Source organism: Pogoniulus pusillus, chromosome 24 (assembly GCF_015220805.1).
Source record: "Pogoniulus pusillus isolate bPogPus1 chromosome 24, bPogPus1.pri, whole genome shotgun sequence".
Taxonomy (NCBI): Eukaryota; Metazoa; Chordata; class Aves; order Piciformes; family Lybiidae; genus Pogoniulus; species Pogoniulus pusillus.
Window position 1 is genome coordinate 3,735,730 of NC_087287.1, and position 7,139 is coordinate 3,742,868.

The following is a 7,139-nucleotide window of genomic DNA, read 5'->3' on the forward strand; positions in this document are numbered from 1 at the left end:
ATGCAACAAGTCTCAGATCTCAGCAAGAAGTGTCACTAGCTAGAAAACAATGAAACAATGTTATAATTAATGCAAACCATAGTTACCCAAACCTCCACTGATACTTCTGTGCCTTACGTGTTCTCTTAAGATGTGGCAAACAAAGCAAGCTGGACATGTGAATGTCCTGTATTTGTAACAGCATTACATGCCCTAAAAAGCAACACCCTGTTGAACAGAAGCTTAGAAGTTAAATTTAAGACCCAAAACTACGTCTTCTATTCTTTTAAGTAACATTTGGGGCTCCGCACAGACTTTTCAAGTAGTTTTACTACCATTCAACTAAGTCAAGTCACCAGAGCAGAAAGTGGCACTGAAACTAACTTGGTCTGAAATGCTTGCAAGTTCAGAAGCAAAACTCTGTTTTTTTGTTTGCAGCTCAGCCACCTGTAAACTATAAAGCCAAAGAACTTTCTGTATTTTCCTTTCCAACTTTCCTTTATTTTCAACTGCCAGTTTGATTTTAGCTCTGAGGAAGACAGGTTCATTGACTGCTGCTTGAGCTTTTTTTCCTACAGCAACAAAAAACTTTATATCCCTTCAGTCTCTCCAAAAATTCAAGAGCAGAACACATTTACCATTTTTATTTTCATTCTGCTGCTCAGTAGTTCCACTACACAGCATCACTTTTCCAGAGAAGACCTTAAATCTTCACATAGCTTCACTTTCTATGAATTAAAAGCTACAGCCATTGAGATCTGTAATTCCTCCCTGTCCTGAGGATGAGGTCAGCACTCTAGTTACAAGTCTTCTATTAATAATTCCATTACTGGCTGCACAGGGAGCTGTAACTTCATCATTGGTGTGGAAAAGATCAGCCCCTCTGCACTCTAGGCCCCAGGCTTAAGGCTAGAGTAAGCTGAACTTCAGAATTCCCAAGTCTGAAGAATGGGAAAAATGGACCAATGTATTTCAAAGAAAAAATCCTACCTGTACAACCAGTAAATAAATCATGGCTTTCTGCTACATCCTTAAAAGAAGCCAGCTTCCTAGAAAGAGATAGCAGACACCTCCAGGCCTTTTCCATGTTATGAAAGCTATCAACCAACCTATGGGGTTTTCCAACTCCAAATCCTTTTCCACAGACACCCACATACAGAAGAGAATTCAGATTTGTACTTTTTTTTTTTGGTCTGCCTTTGATATCCCATCTCTGCAATTCCAGTCTGGCAACTCAACTCCCTATTCAGTAACTGGCAAGCTAAAGGATTAAATTGTATTTATAAACTGCATTTTTGAAGCAAGGCAAGCTATGTGTGGCTGGTTTGTTTTTAAAAACCTCTCACCAGAAGCAATACTTCAGTCCAGCAGGAGAGAAAAAACATATCAATAAAACCACTGCACTTGGCACAACTGCTAAATGCTACTAAACAGAAGCAAACACTTATAAAGGGTTGAGAGAGTTTAGTTCTCAATCATATATTGCTGGTATTACTAGTCAAAAACAAACCAACCAAAACAAAACCCCACACCACAATAAAGCTAGACGAGTGGGCAAAGCTTTCATAATTTGATGGCAAAATAAATACTTTTTTTAATATGGAAAGACATCCCATAACTTTAGAGAAGCCTCAGTAATGCCAAAAGGAACCAGAAAGTTTTACAAGTATCTTACAGTTCAAATTAAGCACTGAAAGCCATTATCAACTCACACATAGCATGAGAGGAATTCATAGAATCATAGAATCAACCAGGTTGGAAGAGACCTCCAAGATCATCCAGTCCAACCCAGCACCCAGCCCTATCCAATCAACTAGACCATGGCACTAAGTGCCTCATCCAGTCTTTTCTTGCACACCTCTAGGGATGGTGCCTCCACCACCTCCCTGGGCAGCCCATTCCAATGCCAATCACTCTCTCTCTGAAGAACTTCCTCCTAACATCCAGCCTATACTTCCCCCGGCACAACTTGAGACTGTGTCCCACAACCTGCAGAGCTTGACAAGTTGTACAGCAGGTTTTCCACCACCATTCAGCAACTACTGGATTTTCACCTGCATTGCCTTTAAATCTTCCACTTCCCTTCTCCAAAGCATTTGTTAAAACCAAATGCACACAGTGATCACTATAGTAAAGGCAAGCAGCGTGAAAATACACAATTAATTTATGTTAACTATTAAGAAATGCAGATCTCTCAGCAGTGTTAACTTTACCACCCCTCCTTTATCAGACAAATTCCATGTAAATACAATGTTCAGTGTACCACATCTTACCACTAAATGCGTCTTGAAGCTATAACAGAGAGCCCATCATCAAGTTAAAAATAGAGAGAGTCCTTTGATAAATGTTTGGTTGTCGCAGCCAAAATCAAGAACTGACTGCTTCATCATCACTTCAGCCTAACTTCTGGTCACTGCAAACACCAGAGCACTTCATTTGCTTTTGATTTATCAATTCAGACACCTCTACAAGTGAGAGCTGTGCATCACTCAACTGAGGCCTAGAGTCTTATGTTCTGCTCTTCCAGATGCTCACAACATGCATTTACAGAAAGCTTCTTCCTCTCTACTAGTAGTTTAGGAAATAATGAGATTCACTCCAAAAACCTCTAGAAGTGGAATTTGAAGACAACAGAATGTTACTTCATACACCCAGATCCAGTCAGAAATTCTGCCTATGGACAGTAAAGGTGAGGGCTGTGCCACTGCTTAGCAGGGAGAAAAATAAGCAAACGATTCACTTGGATCCTAGTGACAAGGAGAATGCTTTCAGTATTGGAACTGCTACCTTCTAGAACATTTACTAAGGTCAGAAACCAGCTACTAGCTTTTCTTAAAAAGAAATTTTTAAAAGGGGGCTCCCTCTGTCAATCCAACTATGTTGTGTTACCAAGCTGGAAATCACATGGCTCTTTCACAAGGCTCACCCAGGACCTGCCTGATTATCATAAAATAGTTTTAGTTTTCCTCACATTTAGAAGGATTTTTTGGCACAACTCGGAAGAGCTGGCCTATGGGCTGTCAGTGCTCACATCTCAGAAGACCATGAAGTCTCAGGATGGAGACCACTAGCCCACGTACTCTGTTCCCCTGCAGATGTACAATTCGACACTGGATAAGCACTTGGAATCACTTCATTTGAAGTGAAGCAAGAATCTTCTCAAAACATCCTCCAAGGAAATTTACTATGGGGCAGTGCATACACACACTTCTTACTCAGTTCTGCCTCACTTCACATCTTTAATCAAATCCTCATTACCAGCTTCTTAAATGCTCTCTTATCCATGTTGCCAGCATGCCCAAGACTCTGGAGTGGTGATGTATATCAGAACTCTGCAGTACTCTGAGGTCCTTTTCTACTGCTGGCCCACAACACATTGTATAGATTCTGTCACAGAGCACTCCAAGTTCTTAAGTCCCAAGGAAGAAGAAAACAGACATCCATTTAACAGGATTATGGGATGACTGTACAAGAGTTGGGTGGGAACTTTTTCATCCAATCCAAATCACACTTCTAAAAAACTCCCTGGCACTTTATGGAAGTTATTAAACAAAGAGAGGTGATGAGAACTCCTCTACTTTACAGCAACAGACTGTTTTTTTTCAAATGTTGTGAGAGGAACTATGCCATAAACAAGTGAACTGTTAACAGCTTGTACCAAATGTCTTCCCAATCTTATCAACTCAGTCTATCCTATTTCCTGAGAGGGGTCCCTAGCTAGCAATCCAGCTGCATGCAATATCCAAGAGCAGAAAAAACATTTTCCTCCAGTTGCCTAGTAGCATATGGTTTCTAAAACAGATGCTGGCACCCTGATACACCAACAATTAAGTGTGCTATGCAGAGCTTTTGACATAATACTTATCCACTACACATTTTTTTGGACTGACCTTTCAGGCTTGCCTTCCACCTCAAACCACACCTGGATCAAACATGATAACTAAATGGATTTCTTTGCTCCCTTCTTCCAACTTGACACAATGAAAGAATCGATTTTTTTTTCATTCATCCCTGCAGAATGTTTTGCCAAAACAAAAAGTGGTCTACACCTTGCTCTTAGGACAACCCAGTCAGACATATGGTGTTTTACTCTATGGATGTGGTATCTACTTTGAAATAACACACTACTGCTAAACACAGAGAGCTAAATCTAGACAGCAGACTTAAGACACCCTACTGCACTACAGAAATCCATCACCATGCTCACACTAGTGCCACTTCTACACCAGCAGAAAAGCCATGGCTTCCACCTTAACTTGCAGAGGTCATAAATTAACCCAGTTATACGAGAAGTGAATAGGTAAGACACCTGCCTACGCAGACACCATGCAGCGTGATGGAAGGCTGAAGCCACAAAATATCTTATTTCAATATATTGATACAAAGGAAAGAATTCAAAGTGTTTTAAGCACTTCCATGAACGAGGACATCAACAGAAAGAAAGAAGAGTGGACCCAACAGTTCTCCAAAGCATTTCTCTCTTCTGTTTCAGTCTCACAATGGTTGGGGTTTAGGCAGTTCTTCACTGTTTCACAGTAAGCATATTTCAAGCTTAAACTGAGTAGAGAGGCAAAGCTGTTGAGCCATAACAGTTCCCTCTATAACCACCTGTTATTACTAAACACACATCTATAATTTTCTGCTTTAATTCTGCTAATTCAGATCCTGTTCTGGTAGTTCACTGGACTTTCACTCTCAAAACATCATGATTCTCTGCTTGGTGTACACGTGATAGCTTCACCTCTGTCCACTGCAAGCGAAAGGGGCTCAAAATCAAACTCTCATTTCCACACTTCAGCAAGTAACAGAAATAGGCTGAACAGTTTGCAGGCAAAATATTTGATATCCTTAATTCCATAAGGCAATAATAGCAGCTAGTGGATTTATATATAAGAGAATCCAAAGACATTAGTCACATCAGTTTCCACCTAAAACTAACGTGCTTGCAAAGAAGTTACAATACACCACTGCTGGAGAGACCGCAGCAGTTCCTCTAGCCAATTTAAAGTACTGTAGTGGGAGATAAATTCCTTTAGTAACTCAAAGTGCAGGCCTCGATACTGCATACACATTCTGCTTCCCACACAGAAAACAATTCATATCAGCGACCCTCAAGCAGTATTCGGCATGGAGGAAACAAACTCTAAGTGAACTTAAACAAGTACCGAGAACTACAAACTGTCAAACAAACCACGTTTGGATGAAGTCTTACTAGCAAATTACATACTGAATGATAATTCTGTAATGTTCTTTAATGAGTGTATATTCAAGACTCTTCCAAGCTACAGTTAGTCCCTGCCTCGCTACTGAAAACATAACACAGAGAGAAGTGACCCCAGAATCTTAATAGACTGTATTGAAAATACACACTGCAACGCCAGTGTGTAACTGCAGTAATGTGAAGTACTGCTACAGGAAGATTGTCCACCTTTCAGCACTCCAGAGAGAGAAGCAGCACATGTGTACATGCAGTTCACAAACTACTTTGTATACACTACCTGGAAATTTCAGACTAGCTTAATATTCACCAATTTAAAACAAAACACCCCCCACAAAATCCACCAACATCAAACCCAAACACACGTTCCACTGTTAGAACGCTTGTTGACTCCTTCTACTGATGATTTTAAACCCAAGTAATGTCGGTAACAGTAAGAGACCTCTCTCGGCTTGTCAACATCTCACAAGGCACACTTTCTAAAGCTACCCACCCACAAGGTTTCTATACTCTTTCACTCAGAACACGTTTTTAAAACAGCCACAGTGATTTACTGTGCTAATTTAAACAGCATCCTGATTGAGATGAACTTTAGCCTTTATGTCCTACAAGACAAGACTAGAAAACTAAGTCACTCTCCGAGAAGTTCTTAAGCAACTAAGGCAAGTCGTTCTGCCACATGTACTTAAGAACGGTTAAAGCTGACCCAAACACTACTCTGCTCTTAAAAGTATCGTTCTTGAAAGACGCAGTATTAAAAGCAAAACCAATCAAACAAAACCAAAGAATAACAAAAAAAGCGCCAGCGTTCTCAGAGGAACCGATATTAAAGAAGGAAACTGAACGCAACATCAATTATTAGCAAGGCTGAGAGCAGCTGAGCGCAGAGCGAGGCAGAGAAGTAACAGCGAAGCCAGAATAAAGTTCTGCAAGTTACAGCAACAGCAGTGACAGCCAGAGAAGAGAGTAGTGAAAACGGCTTCCCCCATTCCGACGAAACACTTCACCCAGTTTAGAGCTCCTCCGGTCCCCCGGGGAACACCGCACCGCGCACCAAGCCCAGCCGTGCCACGACCCGCTCCGCACCTCACCAGGCCGCCAGCGTTCCGCGCCCAAAAGCTGCCGCGGTACGGCCGCTGCGCCCCCGCCCTTCCCCGGCTCCCAGACGGCTCCCCGCCGGGGACGGAGCGCCACAGACGCCACGGAGAAATGTGGAGGCAGCTGCGAGGAGTCAGCGTTACGGCCACGGAAAGAAAGAGACGACGAGAGAGCAGGGCTCTCCCCGGCGCGGCCCGGGCCCTCCTCGCCGCGCCCAGGCCCACAACCCCCCGCAGCCGCGCCGCGTCCCGCCGCGCCAGGCCCGGGCGCCCCTGGTTCAGCGGTGCATATGCGAGGGGTGCACCGCACACGGCAGTCCCCAGCAGTCCTCCCCAGGCCCCGGCCCCACGGCACCCAAGGCACGTCCAAAGCCCCCCGCGCCAAGGCACCAGGCCTGCTCCGCCGCAGGGGAGCCGCTACCGAAGCGCGGGCTCCCTCGAAGCGGCCGCAGGGAGGGCTCGCTGCTGTCCGCCCGTACCTCGGCAAGCGCGCAGCCCCGCCGCAGGCCCCGGGCTGCCTCAGTTCAGGCAGGAAAGGCACCGCTCGCCACCATCACCGACGCTTCAAGATGGCGGACATATCAGCTCCTGCGAGCCCTCCTCCCCCCCCGCCCCGCCTGCCAATCATACCGCCGCGGCACCGCCCTCCTCCTCGGATCGCGGCTTTCTATTGGGTGCTGTGCGGAGCTCGGCCTCTCACTGGCAGCCTGGCGGACATCAGTCACTCGGCAGAGCGACTGCAACAGGGTGGAAGGGGGGTGGGGGCGAGCCCTGGGCCTGCTGCTGGCCAGTCAGCGCACGGGGCGGGTGCATCTTGCGTCCCACCTTCCCGGCTTAGCAACAGG

The 7,139-nt window shown here is 44.7% G+C and overlaps 1 protein-coding gene across 1 annotated transcript in view; it reads right to left on the reverse strand.

Annotated features, from left to right (window-relative positions):
- Positions 1-6,866, reverse strand: part of PPP6R3 (protein phosphatase 6 regulatory subunit 3) — a 53,351-nt gene extending 46,485 nt beyond the window's left edge. Inside the window, exon 1 of the mRNA XM_064163089.1 lies at positions 6,774-6,866. The gene's annotated coding sequence lies outside the window, so the exon portion shown is untranslated. The remainder of the gene's footprint in view (positions 1-6,773) is intronic.
- Between the last annotated feature and the right edge of the window lie 273 nt (positions 6,867-7,139).